We start from the raw sequence: 15919 nt of genomic DNA on the forward strand, positions 1-15919 counted from the left end.
AATGATCAAATGACAAAAAAAAATCCTATTTGGTTATTCTTGGAGTTCAGAAACAGCTTTGTATTCAGAAAGAAAGGCTCAGGAAGAAAAGTTTAGATGAATTTGTGCCTTGAGGAAGCACACATTCTGTGCTTCTTTTTCATCATCATTTCCATCTTCAGTGCAATTCAGTTAATAGAATTTTCAAACTACTGAGAAGTGGTAGTCGTAAGTTTTGGATGAAAAAGAAAGCCCCAGTATATATAGAGATAGAGACAGAGACAGAGACAGAGACAGAGATAGAGATAGAGATAGAGAGAGACATATAACTTGTCTCAGTCAACTATTTTTCTTTTTTATGAAAGAGGAAAATATTTTGCCCACTTGCGTTCTCCATCTACAGCAAGATGTAATTACAAAGGTTCCATGTATACAAGCAAGGTCAAGAACACAGGTTTTGGGACCAGGGATCTGGGTCCGTAGTCTGGCTCTAGCTACTTAGCTGATATGTGATATTGGGCAAGGGACTTCCTGCTTTGAACCACAGTTCCACATTTGTAAAGTTGTTGTGAGGAGAAAATAAGATAATGCAGGAAAAGTGCTTGGCATAGTGCCTGACACATGGTGAGTGCCCAAAAATGTGGACCACTATTAATATTACTGTTGCTAAAAAAGGATGGAGGGGATTGGGGACCCTGGCTTTCAAACAGGAGGCTGCCACAGGCTCATCCTTTGATGTTAGATTAATTATATTTCTGTAGATCATTTTTAAAAAGGCATTTGTCCTCTCTCCCCAGTGAACTATAATAGAGTTACAAAAGTCCACTGGTTAGAAGTTAACTTTATGATATTCAAATGCCCTAAATGTTAATTATTCATTACAATGAACTCACTATTCACTATAATGAATAACTCTGGAAAACAATATTTCCTCCTTAAAATGCAGAAAAACATGCTTGTTTGAGATAATTGTTTAAATTTTCAATTATGTATGAATAACAGTTTTATATTTAGACAACTGTTCTATTATGGATTGATATTTTTATCCTTAAAAACCATAATATTTGAGAATTGAACTTGCAAACTGAGATTATGTCTGACTATGCTGAGGAGTATATGAGGGATAAAAAGACATGTTTTCATGGACTGTCAAATAAGTAACTCAGCAGACATTAATTTATCAGGATAATTCTGAAAGGGATAGTGTAAATGGCTAAGGATTTCATTCTGAGATATTCTTGTCCATCAAAATTGCAAACATCAAAAATGAAAAACACAGAGTTGAGTTTTCAGAGTTAAATACTTTTCTAGATTTTTTTAGTATCTGATATAAAATTACTCCACTATATGCATTCTCAAATAAATAATTCTACGAATAAAACATTCCTGAGTAAAATACTATCAGCAAAATAGACTCAGTTAACACTCCCTCTTCCCGAATGCTAGAGAACTGTGTGAAAGTGCTAAAGATATGAAGACAGAAAAGCCATTTTCTGGGGATCCAGGTTAGGTGTGATTCTAGAAAATGTCATAGACTCTGTGACTGGTGAGATGGAACTTCACTCTCAAATTATGTCTATCAGAAAGGGTGTTGGTAATGGCTGGGATTTTGGAGCACGATATAGGGCTGAGTTGGGATGAACATCCTCCCCCTGCTGCTATGACTCCTCATTAGACCAGGGTGGCCGGGGACCCTGTGACATCATTTTCAACTGGCCTGGTCATCCCAGAGTCCCAGAGAGGTGTCTAATCCAGACAAACTTTTTTATTCTCTTTCCTGCCTCTTCGATTTTTAAGTTTTGATAATCTATTTTACACATTAGAAGGTTGAAAGAATAATAACTACCTGTGTACCACCATCCAACTTAATGAAGACAGCACTGCACATATTCGTTATGACCCTCCAGGTAGCACCCCCCTCCCTTGTATTCACTTGTATTCACTTCTTGCCCTTTCCAAAGGTAGTCATTGTCCTGCTTTATTCACATGTACTTTATGCTTTTATGACATATCCAGGTACCTGTAAATAATATTCCTAAATAATATTTAATCCCTAAATAATAATATACCCCCAAATATGGCTTTTCACATTCTAAAAATCACTGGAAATGGAATACATATTAATCTTCTATAATTTCCTTCCAAATGTATTTCTTATGTTTATCTATTTAATACCTTTACCTCTAGTTCATTACTCTTCATTGCAATAGAGGATTGGATAGCTATATCACTCTTTTATTAACATTTATCCATTTTTCTGTTAATGGATGCTGGGGTCTTTGTGAATTTTTGGCTATTTAAGGTAATTCTGTTAATAATCTCTTTCCATGGCCCTTGTGAATATAGAGTTTTTCTGAGATATGGACCTTGCCACAGAATTGCTGGGCATAGACCACATGCTCTCTCAACTTTGTTACACAATGGCAAATGGCTCACAAAATAGGTCAAATAGCTATACACTCCCATTTTTAGTATATCAAAATTTTCACTGCTCCCTATCTGACACAATACTTGGCATTCTCAGGCTTAACTTTCATTGATCTAATGGGTGTGATCATGGTTTTAATTTGCATTTCCCAGACTGCTAGTAAGGGTGAGCATTTTTTATATGTTTATTGGCCATTTGGGTTTCCTCTTTAGTACATATCATTTCCTCATTTTTTTTTCCTATTTGGTTAGTCTTTTACATTTTTTTTTGTTTTAACACATTGACCGCTCTTCTGCCCATCTCCATTCTGGATCCAGTGTTTTTGGTAGGTTTGGGGGGCTGCACGGTATAGCTGACATTATATGGGATAGGGTGTCAGAAGACTTTGGTCTGATTTCCAGCTCCCTCACTTAAAATTAGCTGTGTGACTTTCAAAACTAACTTAAATCCTCTGTGACTCAGATTCTTCACAAGTAATGAGGAACAAGAGTAATAGCAACTTCTTGTTCTATGGGAAATAACAAATGAGATCATACAGGTGACAGGGTTTGTAAGTTGTTATGCAAAGGATGATTGCCATTCCAGTAATTATTATCTGTCCTTGGTTATATCCTTCTCTAAAATCAGGACAGTCCCACCAAGATATTCCCACCATAGTCATAATCAAGACTGAGTATGAGTGTCTGAGTAGGCAGATCAAAGGTAGGAAGGTAACAAATGCCTCTAAGGCTTTCCCTGACTTTAATCACTGTTAACAACTCCCCAGCCCCCCAGCATGCTGTGCCAGAAATTCATAGGAGGAAAGAACTAAGCTCTGACGGTTCCCTGCCAGGTCTAGAGAGTAGTTATTTGAATTATAGTGATTAATGTTATCTATTTTTGAGTTTTAATGTGATCTTGCTATTTAGAAGCAGAATAAGAACTATTTGTGGTTCTCGGTAAGACTGCCTTTTAAAATTTATGGATCTTTTCCGCTCAGAGCAATTTTTCAAGTCATCAAGCAAGCAGTGATAAAGTGATATCTTTACGGAGCTACACAGAAGCTTTCTGAATGTAAAAGATGAGAGGTCAGTTATCACAGGATAAAACTAACAACTTGACAGTACTCAGCTGCTCACTTTAAAAAATGTATATAGATGCCTAGACATTGTGTCATGCCAAAATTGTTGTAGATGGATTTGTAAGCAAACATTTGCCTGTTCAGATAGAACTAATTGGGTAGGATATTTATAGACTTGCTGTATGAATGTCATTTACATGTTGTGAAATAAAAATATGAGCCACCTGGTATATGCCATCCGATGGTGCCATGCCAAATCCTGGGATAGACTGGGCTTCAGAGCACAGAAAGAGACGTCATTAGGAAAATTGGCTCTAGCTCAAGCCCCGTTGGCCTATTTAAGAGGGAGAATTGGAAAAGAGTCACTTGATTTCTCCCTCTCTCAATTCATTCTTTTATAAAATGGGAATCAAAATATCTCCTCCATTTCCTTTTTGCCATGGCTACTGTGAGAATGAGATCACCCTTGTGAAAACACTTTTAATTTTACCAAAAAAAGGTTCTTCACAAAAATAAAATGATGCATTTCTTTTGGCAGCCAAGCATGCATTTTCATTGCCATGTTGCCTGCAATGTTACATTGTTTCTTATATGGCCATTTACTTTAGGCCCTATTGAGGCCAGATGTCTTAGGGCTACTGACCTGGGGCCTATGGGTCAAATTTGATGTGACTGATGAGTTTGGTGTCCCAAATAGGGCTGGTCTCATAAAGACCTGATTCTCAGTTATGAGATTTCAAAGTACAAGTGAAGGAGAATCAGGCTGATGAAGCAGAAGTTTAAAATTGCTGGCCTGTATAAGAATATGTTCCAAGATAACTGGTCTCTCTCTTAGTCATGGAAACCAAAATACAATATTGGATATCTCTTGGGTTCTTCATCATTTTGGATAAAATAGGGCACTTTTCATAGAGCATTGCTTAAAATGGAATTATTTTTGTACCTCTTTCTTCTGCTCCCACATTCGTTGAGTCACTGTAGTATGCCGAAACTTCCTTTTTAGCCTCTGTCACTTACCACCTGCTGTCTACCTTCCTTAACCACCATCTTGGACCAGACTAGACTAACTTACTTCACATTCCATTCACATCCTGTAGTCATGGAAGTTCAAAATACTCAATCTTTAAACATGTTGGTTAACACTCTTTACCAGTAGGCTTTCCAATTTATTTTTGTTTTCACTACCCTATAAACTTCCATTCTGTGATGCTGGTGTCTTTGCTGCCTACAATCTACAACTTGCTCCATGCCTTTTAGTTGAAGTCTGCTATTCCTCTACCCTCAGGGGCACTTCCTTTCTGGGTGTAACTCCATCTCATCTGATTCATTCCTTCCTCACCTCTTCAAAAATATCTTTCAGGGGCGCCTGGGTGGCGCAGTCGGTTAAGCGTCCGACTTCAGCCAGGTCACGATCTCGCGGTCCGTGAGTTCGAGCCCCGCGTCAGGCTCTGCGCTGATGGCTCGGAGCCTGGAGCCTGTTTCCGATTCTGTGTCTCCCTCTCTCTCTGCCCCTCCCCCGTTCATGCTCTGTCTCTCTCTGTCCCAAAAAGTAAATAAACGTTGAAAAAAAAAAAACATTTAAAAAAAAAATATCTTTCATTATTTTGCTCCGATTGTTACTATCTCATGTTACTATCTCATGTTACAATTTCATCTCTTGACTTTATTCTTCTGTGGGAGTTTTCTACCTGTTCTAAGTTTCCCCCCAGAAAATAAATACAGTAATATCACTATGTTGAGAACTCTTTAGGTATTTAGGATAAATTCCTATTGAATAAAGGATAGAAAGGTTTAGTCAGAGGAAAACTGGAGTAGGTTTATTTGCTAACTTTGCAGCCTTCATTGTTTCTAACTTCTGTTTTTCCCAAGTCATCTAAATTTTTGCTGAAAGACAATTCTCACCCACTACTCCCATCCCACCAATTACATGAGTTCTGTATTGAAAACTTATTATTTTTTTGAGGTTCCTCTCGAGCTAATAAGATTTAACTGGCCTTCCTTTTCTGAATCTTGTGTGTTTGTGTTTTTTATAATAAAAATATATAATTTTACTGTAATAGGAAATTTTATTATAATATTGAAATTCATTTTCATTCTATTCTACAACCCTCCAAAACATAATATATTCTGAAATGTACTTTTGAGGGTGTGATACTCAACATTTCAATTAAATTGTAAATACTGGCCCTTGATATTGTTTATTCTCCCAAATGAAGCATTGTAGTATGTCAGATGGGCAAACAGAATTGAAGCTGGGTCTCCTTGGGTCACTCTTTGAGCAAGTCATTCAACATCTGTTTCCTCATCTATGAAATGGAGATAATGACAGCTGTTCTACCCTACCCTACAGAAAAGAGATGTCTGTGAAAATGTCCTATAAATGGTACAGAGCTATTATGATGTTACATATATAAATACATATGTTAAACTTTTAAACAAATAACTGATAACGAGTGGAAAATAAAAACATCTTAAGGATGAGAATAATACAATACAATAGTTCGAATCTTTAAAAGGAACCTGCTGAGGGGGGACTGGGTGGCTTAGTCGCTTGGGCATCCGACTTTGCTCAGGTCATGATCTCGTGGTCCGTGAGTTCCAGTCCCTCATCGGGCTCTGTGCCGACAGCTCAGAGCCTGGAGCCTGCTTCGGATTCTGTGTCTCCCTCTCTCTCTGCCCTTCCCCTGCTCATGCTCTCTCTCTCTCTCTCTCTCTCTCTCTCTCAAAAATAAATAAACGTTAAAAAATTTTAAAAGGAACCTGCTGAATTTTATTAAAGTATTTGATAGTTTTTTTGCAGAAATTTGAGAGGACAGATATGTTCATCCATGTGACTGAATACACCATTTCCCAGCAAGGAAGACCAGTGACTCATAAAGTATCCTTGGATTCCTCATTCTTTTCTGGAATATAAATACAATGTGCTGCGGGTGTAGGGATCAGATAGTCTGAACTGTGTGGCAGTGGTGAGAGGTGAGGTGGTAGGTGCAACTTACAACATCCACATGTGTCACTCTTGGCATAGTCTTAGTAATGTCACAAAGTGAGAAACATCTAGAGAGAAATACCCAAGGAAATAAATGGGCCTTTGTCTTATTTTCTCAGGTTCCTTGATGAATCTGTTATAGGGTTCTATGTCTCTTATTGCCCCAAAGTTTTTCTTTATACCTAAATCTCTCCCTCTCTCTCTCTCTCTCTCTCTCTCTCTCTCTCTTGCTTAAAATAAAGACTATTTCCCAGATTTCTGTTGTCATAAGGCAGACAACACCATTCTCTTGGAATAATTTAAAGCAGTTTCTAAAATTCCCAAATGGTCTCTTTAGAGTGATAGTTATAAAAATAGCCATTAATTGGAGGAGATCCCACCTTGGAAATTCTGAACCTTCCATGCTTCTATTGACTTTAAACATCTGTCTTGTAGATAGCATTACTGCAGGAATCCTCCCATTATGCAGAAATGCAAAACACAAATATTTAGGTTATGAAGGTATGAGAGTCAGTACAAAATGCCTTCATCAGAAAAGGATAGTTTATTAAATCTGATATGCTACATTTTAAATCACATTGTGAATGAAAATGAAGTGAATTCAGCTATAGCACTAACATAAGGCTCCAATAATGAATGTATGAATGTATGTATGTATATATGTATGTATGTATTTATGTTTTACATTATAAAACCAAGTGTGGCATATGGAGAGAGCACTGACTTAGGAATCAGGAGATTTATGTTCTTATGCCAGTGATGTTAATAATTAGTGGTGTCAGCACATTTCTGGGTCTTAGCCCTCATTTATTCATTAATTTGTTCAGCAAATATTTACTATACTCAACGACTACTATGACTCAGGCACCATGCTAATAAAGGGGAGACCGAACCAGATGATCTCTAAGGTATTTTCTTCATTCTGGAATTCTAAGGCACAGGGTCTGGATCTCCCTCTTAGCTAAGTCTGCAGTTGGTTCCTTTCTTTGTTTTCCTACTTCCACCACCTGAGGTCAGGGCTTACCATCTCTTGTATGAACTTCTGCAACAGTCTCTTAGCTGGTCTTCCTGATGTCAGCAGGAAAGACAAGAGAAGGAGGAGAGGGAAGCCTAGTATATGGCATAATTCAGTGAACCTGTGGGATTACGGAGTTCCCTGATCCTACCCCGTACAGATTTCTAGGAGTACAAGGGATTCCTAATTAACTCCCCTTCTGGTCAGTATTGGCTCAGGAACCAAGAGAGTGTGACTATTCTGCAGGTCAAGGACATTAGTGTCACTGGCTGCAAAGCTCAGCTCCTCCTCTATACTTTATTCTCTGATGTTTTTTCTATTTCACATCCTTCAGTGCCTGTTCACAGGAAGATAATAGAGTCCGAATTCTGTAGCATAGCATATTAGGATCTTATACGTTTTCACCGTCTCCTGCCTCTTCCCAACCTACACTGTGTTTCACTTGCCCAAGCGCACAGCCATGCCCCTATACATCCTCTGTTCTTTCCAGCCTCCTGCTTCTCTCCATGCTTTGTCCCCACTAACAAATTCCTAATCACCCTTTGAGGACAGCTTCACCTTTTTGACCATCTTTCTGGCCACCTCCTATTGTGTTGGCTGTTAATTACTTCTCCCTGTGTGGCATTCCTCCTGACAGCTTAGTTCTTCAATCCATTTTAACCACATTAACAGCACCACGAATTTCTCTGACCATAGTGACTACCATTTTAATACATGTAATATTTATCTGGCACTTACAAACCCCACCTTACCCAATTCTTACATAATCTGTATAAAATAGGCATTGTGACCTATACTTTCTTTATACGTATGAAAACTGAGCTGAGAAGTTACATAACTTCTCTAAAGTCACACTAATAATTAGGTGAGATTTAAACATTGAATTCAAGACTTCTACACAAATGTTAAGAATTTCAAATCATGTGGGACAAGTGTTGACTCAGGCATTCTTTTGTGCACCTCAAATCATATCAGTAGGAACACTGGGTAAAATATCTTTAATTCCTGAATATGAAAATTGAGAAATGAACTGCAATATTCTTTTAATTAGTTAAGTTAGTGGAGGAAAGCGGTGAAGCAAATAATTGCAAACAGGGGAATCTATCGCAATCGCTCAGTCAGCTTCCTGTGGTCCCTTCAAAACAAGCTGCCTGGAAGAAGGCTTTGAGGATGCTGAGGCCGAGGGGTGATAGGGCACTGAAACTCCCCAAACTCAGTAACCATCGTGAAACATAAGCTCTACTAGAAATTATTTCAATAGCTGTGTGATCTTGAGCAAGCAGTTTCACTTTCTTTTCTTTCCTTTTTTTTAAGGTTTACTTATTCTTGAGAGAGAGAGACAGAGTGTGAGCCCGGAGGGGGCGGGGGAGGAAGGGAGCAGGGTTGGGGGAGGATGGGCACAGAGAGAGGGAGACACAGAATCTGAAGCAGGCTCCAGGCTCTGAACTGTCAGCACAGAGCCCGATGTGAAGCTCAAACTCACAAACCACAAGATCATGACCTGAGCTGAAGTCTGTCACTTAACCTACTGAGCTACCCAGGTGCTGGAGCAGTTTCACTTTCTGTAGTCTAGTTTCTGTTCATGTTAAATATAAAAGTCAGAAAGCATCATGTCTAAGGTGCAGCTTGGGGATTATCTACATCTTGTGAGAATATGAAAAGCTCTCCTACTGCCCTCCCATAAGGCACTGGGAAACTTCTGTGGCACCATAAAACAGGTACATGACAAGCTTCTGGGGGCCTACCCCAAGGTTCCAACAGCAGCCAGTGATTCCAACACTCTAACTATAGGCAGAAGGATACCAAGATGTTGGCATGGCCACTTATTTCTCAAAAGAATGAAATACTTCTTAATCCACATTTTATAATGTCATCTGTGTGACCCGGTGCAGATGCCTAATTAAAAGCTTGGTTGAAAAAAAATTATGCCTAATCAGCACACATCCAACAATTATTCCCTGGCAGATGTGAATTAGTCCAGCGAGCTATTTACATTTCCTTTGTGTTTGGCATTGTGTGGTAAGATCTATTTAAATACTTGCATTTTACTTTGTTGGAGAGGAGAAAGAAAAGAGAAATTTAAAAGCATTGATTATTTGCTGATTTGGCAAAGATGAAACAACTCTTCAGATTAAAACTATAAGTAAAGGCACAAAAAGAAAGCACAAAAGACTGGTTTTTGCAAAGCTCCAAAGAGCAGAGGCTTTCTAAATAGCTTTCTCACTTTAATTCGGTAACATGAAATGGTCAATGAATCTGTCATTTCTCTAAAACAATGTAATGAATTTTAAACAAACACAAAAAAGACCAACATGTTATCAGAGGAATCCTGTAAAATGAAAATTGGTTCTTGCATCGAAAGGGAACTTACGATTTCACTGGAAGAAAATGAAAATAAAAGAATTTAAAAATCTATATTAAAACCTTGGCAAGATGAAAGTTTATGAAAGCAAGATAAAAATGAAGTTTTCTTGTCCTCTCCTGTGTGTTATAGATACAGATGAGGGCAGAGGCATCAAAGAAATATGCTCAATCAACACACAACCCTCCATGAAAACTCAAACTACAGAAGTACCTTGAAAAGAAGAGCAATTTTATATGAATGGCAAGCAACTTGCATGCTTACTTTCAAATAGCGTTAACCGTAGACCTCAAAGAGTATGGTTCTTTTTTACATAAGTGGCTCCTAGGGGCCAACATGGCATGATCATCACTACCTTCTGAACTTACTCCAACACAATATCAAATGGCTGTAAAGCTTCCCCTGAACTGATGGGGGACAGCTGGCTGGGGGGAGCCAGGAACTGTGTGTGGACCTGTTTTCCAACAGTTTATTCAACCCACGATTGTGGATTGCAAGCCATTCTGACTGAGCAAGAAAAATGAACAGCAAGGAGAGATGAAAAGGACCAGTGGATCCATTTCATTCAGACCACTGCCTCCTGCCCAATGGTTTCTAAGTGTTTGCTACCAACATGCACTTTTAAAAAAGGTAGAAGCAGTGTTTTTTTAGTTGGCGGAAAGTAGAATTTAGTTTTTGATACTGTGAAATTGGTACTAGAATAGAGGGGAATAACTATTTCAAGATGCCAGAGAACATTTTGCAAACTTGTTCCCTTGAATTACTTTTGGAAAAAAAAAAAGACTATCTGTTCCTGTGTGAGCTGGGTACTGTCTTGAGCATCCAGACTGAAGATAGAGGATGTCAATTTTGGGGCTGCTCGGCCAAGGAACTCTCACCCCTAGATCTTTATCACCCTGTATGGTATTTCTGGAAAGTGCTCTGACTGGTGCTTCCACTGCAAGCCAATCAACAATCCCTAACTGATACTGTAACATTAGATTATGTTGATCTACTCCTTCACTCCCTTCACGTGAAAAATTGCAGAGCCCCTGCTGCCTTGCTGAAACGAGGGCTGCCAGAATATTCCTCCCATATGGACTTCTGAACTGGTGCAGCATTAAGTTGCCGAGCTTCATAAAATGGCTGGCAGAAAGAACAAATGTGTCATGCTAAAAATGTGACTGTATATTGCATACACACGGGTCCAAGGCTTGGTGAGAGAGCCTTCTAACTTGTTAAGAAGAAAACAGACTTGGCAGATGTGAATCTTCACTGACAGACTCTGATCGTTCAAACTTGGACACTTTTATTTCCAATTTCAGTTTCTGAAAGAGCAATATTTTATACAAGTATCAAAAAGTCAGTCTGCTCATCGGGCCATATACACCAAAGATTGTCAATTGAAAACCCTCAAACACATGGAAACGGGGAAGAAACATTTTTCTCTTGGCTACACTAAAATTTTGGAATCCAGAGAAAGATGGTTACTATCTCTTTGATTTAGGAGAAGAGAAAGGGAAATCAATATGGTCTTTTATAATATCAGACATCCAAGACTTCCTCCATAAGGGTATGTACCTTCCCACGACCCCCTCTACGCCATACATTGTACACAGATTGTTTTGGGGATGAATAATGTCACTAGTCTAGGAGTTTCAGGGAAATATGCAGCAATTTCCCTGCAGATAATGGAGATTATTCTATTCTCAGATGCAGCAGACAAATGCACAGAGAAAAACAATATAATCCCCTGCTGTTCCCAATGTTACAATTATTATACCATACTAAAACTGATTGGAATAAGTTAGTGGAGAATCATCCTGGAAGATTTTAAACTGTCCCTCCTTCTATCACTCCTACATGATAGATCCACGTGTCTATGTTACATTGCTCATCGCTCACTGAAGGGTTACAGTAAATTTTGTATTCCAGCCAAATATAATTAACAATAAAGACAAAACAATGAAAATTTCTTGCTTTCTAAACCCCAATCTAGTAATAATTTTATAATCATACTATCAGCATTTTATATTTCAAGTTCTTGCAAACCAGACTAAAATGCAAGAGTCATAACCATATAGTCCCAGATTAATCAATCGAAAAGTAAAAGTTTTACATAGTCTCTTGATTTTTTTTTTTTGGTTTAGATAATGCAAAAATAGTCCATTAAATCCTTTCTATTGAAAATATACATGGTTGGAAGTTACAGAGCAATGACTAAATTGGCTAATAACAATAGCTACTATTTATGTGCTAAGAATAATAAAACCGTATGCCCCAAATTCTGCCAACCACTTTAGAGACTTAGTCTCATTTAATCCTTGAAATAACCTGGTGGAGAATATGCTAACTTTGTTTTGTAGAAGAAGTGGTCATAGCTTAGCAAAACTAAGTACCACAGTTGCAAAATATCAGAGCTGCCTCAGTCTCTATCATGTTTGTTGTTACTTTCAGGACAGTGTGCTAACTATATGCATTCTTGGTTATATAAATTCATGAAATTTCAAGATTCATTTCATCGATTTATTTGGCATTTCTTAAGACTTAGACTACAGGTTAATCATTTGGAATTTTGTTTACCCAATTTCACATTTTGACTGCCTGAATTGAACAGCTATTTTGGCATAATGTAAACATATGCGGTATTTTACCATGACATACCAGTCCAGTTTTTATGCACAACTTGTAGCCTACATGAAGAAATCAAAATGATAGAATTATCTATATCTGAATGGGCTGACCAGGTGCCCAAGGGTAAAGGAAGTAAATCAAAACAAAATGTGGACAAAATGCCAAGCTACAAAAGAGTACCATTGGGAATACAACTTTGAGGTCATAAACATCTAAAAATACAGGGGGAAAAAAGAACAAAAAATAGTATATGAGATGCTTAAGCTTTGAAAATCTGGCTTTCATAAATCCTAAAAGGCTGAACTACTAGGAATAGGACTATGTATTCCAATTAACTGAAATCAGGGTTGATAATTTGAATGGACCCAAGTATGGGAGGGGCAATTAGCTCATTAGCTAACTGTAAAGCATCAGTTTCCTTGGGTCTAGAACACAGGGAGCAGATATTTAGTTGTTATTTTTTTTTTTTTTGTACATTGTATTTTCAATTTTAGTTACACAGACATGCTAACTTTTCTACATAAACAATAATCAATGATGGCTGAAGGCATGTAATTGTAAACATTTCCATTTTGACTTCTACTCAGGAAACTGACACAGAGAAAGCATGAAGTTACACTTGATATCCATAATTACTGGCTTATGGAAGCAAGAGATCTAAGGATTTAGTCAATGAATAATATAAAAATACAGTCAGGAAATCATAAATATTTATTACTACATCAAAAGTCTGCTAGGCAATCTTTCAATAATTCCTTCAGCATAAAATACTTGAGTCAGGATATTGGAAAAAATATAATTAAAATTCAGACTTAGCTCTGAAAAGATGGGAAATAAGAACTATATAAAATATTTTCTGCTACAAACTGTTTTATCTAATTTTTGCCTTGGTTTTATTTTTCCCTATGGGTTTGATTGTAGGTTCTTAAGTTTATTCACCTATTAAATTTGCAATTATCATGTTAAATCTGACAAGACATTTACCTGCTTTGTGAAGAAGGATTAAAGCTAAGAGGCAGAATTTTGCTTTTTGTAAAGGCAAATTGAATACAAAAATAAACTTCAGTACCTATTTTACTTAATTAAATGCTTTTCTTTGTTCAGCAAAAATGTTCTCATAAATTCTTTACTAATTTTTTTTAAGTTCGGAAAGATGCACTAACACTATTTTTAACTGTAACTTTACTAATTATGGTTGATTAACTCAGTATGTGAAGAAGATAATTATAGTTATGACATATCTTGCATATTTTACATATACAAAATATCTTTATTTTTGATACCTTAAAAACTAGAGAAATGTTTAAAATGTTAGCTTTGTTATCTGTAAGAATCATTGGCATAAGTGAAAATTCATGGTAGGAGAGAAGGTAAGTAATGATTTGTAAATTCTAGTAGATGGGGATGTGAGGGGCTAGAGATAAAAGTTTTGGAGCCATGATCATAGAAACCTAGGTCCTAAGCTTTCACTTCTGATTTCTTTTGTTATTTCTCTATGGATTTTGTATTTAAAATGATTTCCAACCTCAATTCTTTTTTTTTTTTTTTTAATTTTTTTTTCAACGTTTATTTATTTTTGGGACAGAGAGAGACAGAGCATGAACGGGGGAGGGGCAGAGAGAGAGGGAGACACAGAATCGGAAACAGGCTCCAGGCTCTGAGCCATCAGCCCAGAGCCTGACGCGGGGCTCGAACTCACGGACCGCGAGATCGTGACCTGGCTGAAGTCGGACGCTTAACCGACTGCGCCACCCAGGCGCCCCCCAACCTCAATTCTTTAAAAAATTTTTTTTAATGTTTATTTATTTTTGGGGAGAGAGAGAGAGAGAGAGAGAGAGAGAGAGAGAGAGAGAGAGGAGGGGCAGAGAGAGAGGGAGACAAAGAATCTGAAGCAGGCTCCAGGCTTTGAGCTTTCAGCACAGAACCCGACGTGGGCTCGAACCTGTGAACCATGAGATCATGACCTGTGCCAAAGTCACTGCTCAACTGACTGAGCCACTCAGGTGCCCAAATCTCAATTCTTTTATTCAGCAGCAATTAGTTAGTTCTTCTATTTTCAGTAACTTAACTATTAATTAGAGTTTTACATCAGCATGGGTTAACCAGTGTAACTCACATCAGGTTAATGTATTTTTAATCATAATACAATAATTTTGATGTTTTAGTATGCATTCAATAAATATTTATGCGGTCCCTACTATGTGCTCTGAGAAGGGCCCAGCAGATACAAAGATGCATAAGACTTAGTCCCTAACCTTAAAACACTATTAACTGTAACTCAAAGTGGCAAGGAAAACTAGCATATAGTTACAACGGATAAATGCATGATTCTTTTTCAGTATTTCAGTGAAATTTTAAAAATAAGTGGTGCTTATTAATAAGCAGTGCTCACCAAGGTACCAAACAAAACAAAATTTTAAAAAATGAGAAAAATGCATATCCTTTCTCTTTGGAGTAATGTAGAAAACAGCTATCCTCATTTCTCATTTAACTAGTGGGCATCTAGTACAGCATCGACACAGAATAAGGGATCAAGGACATTTGCTGAAGGCAAAGATTTGTAGCCATGCAATATCTTAAACTATGAGCTATCCAAAGAAGAGCTATCTAAAAGTGCAGTGAATTTGGGAAACAGTGTTAGACGGGGAGGGGTACTTTCAGGGAAGTACCGATTGAGGAGGATGAAGATTGGGGTGGTGGTCAGTGACTGACACAGGGAAAGACAAGGGAAGTGGTCTCATACTACTTTATTAGTTGACTTTTGCTCTTTTACTTATTTAATACAGCATAAACCTTGCACAAAAATCACATTCTTTGGATCGATCATAGTTCTTCAGTTGTGGGATTATTTTCCTATGGACTCAAATTGTGCCCTCACACATCTCGGTTAAACACAAAGATACAGCTCAGGTCAGGATAATTTAGATTAGATACAGCCAAAAGGTATTTGCTAGGGGATGGTAACAGGCATCTCAAGTAGATAAACTGGTTTGTAAGGCTTTGTGGGTAAATTGTGACAGACCATGCTGTATACTGTGTGTATGTGTGCGTATTTATATTTGAATTCTCTTATTCTCTCACTGTTTTAGACACGGTCTTATTTACCTGTTAAATGTTACACATTTATTGCATTGTGCAATCGAGACATTTATTTAATGTTGGGTTAACCTGGTTATTTTCCGATGAAAGATGAAAAATCATTGTTCCTGAGTTTTAGCATGCAGAAAAGGTTATATTTTTCATTAATTTCCCCTATTTATGGTCTGCTAACATGAATTAAATACAATAACTAGTCATTGGCTTTTAAAATATCACTTTAACTGAAGTCTTTTGGGTTACCCTGCTGAAACAGATTTATTGCTATTAGGCCTATTACAGATGCTATGAGCTATATATAGCAATAACCACTTTGGAAGAGACATGTATTCCATAGAAGACTCAGATCCATTATTTAATCAATTATGTCAGTAAAGCTC

The 15919-nt window shown here is 37.4% G+C and overlaps 1 protein-coding gene across 2 annotated transcripts in view; it reads right to left on the reverse strand.

The window, feature by feature from the left end:
- The window catches only part of MAGI2 (membrane associated guanylate kinase, WW and PDZ domain containing 2), a 1356537-nt gene that overhangs the window by 243170 nt on the left and 1097448 nt on the right, over positions 1-15919 (reverse strand). The window lies entirely within an intron of this gene.

The sequence above is a fragment of the Prionailurus viverrinus genome, chromosome A2 (genome assembly GCF_022837055.1).
Source record: "Prionailurus viverrinus isolate Anna chromosome A2, UM_Priviv_1.0, whole genome shotgun sequence".
NCBI classification, from domain to species: Eukaryota; Metazoa; Chordata; class Mammalia; order Carnivora; family Felidae; genus Prionailurus; species Prionailurus viverrinus.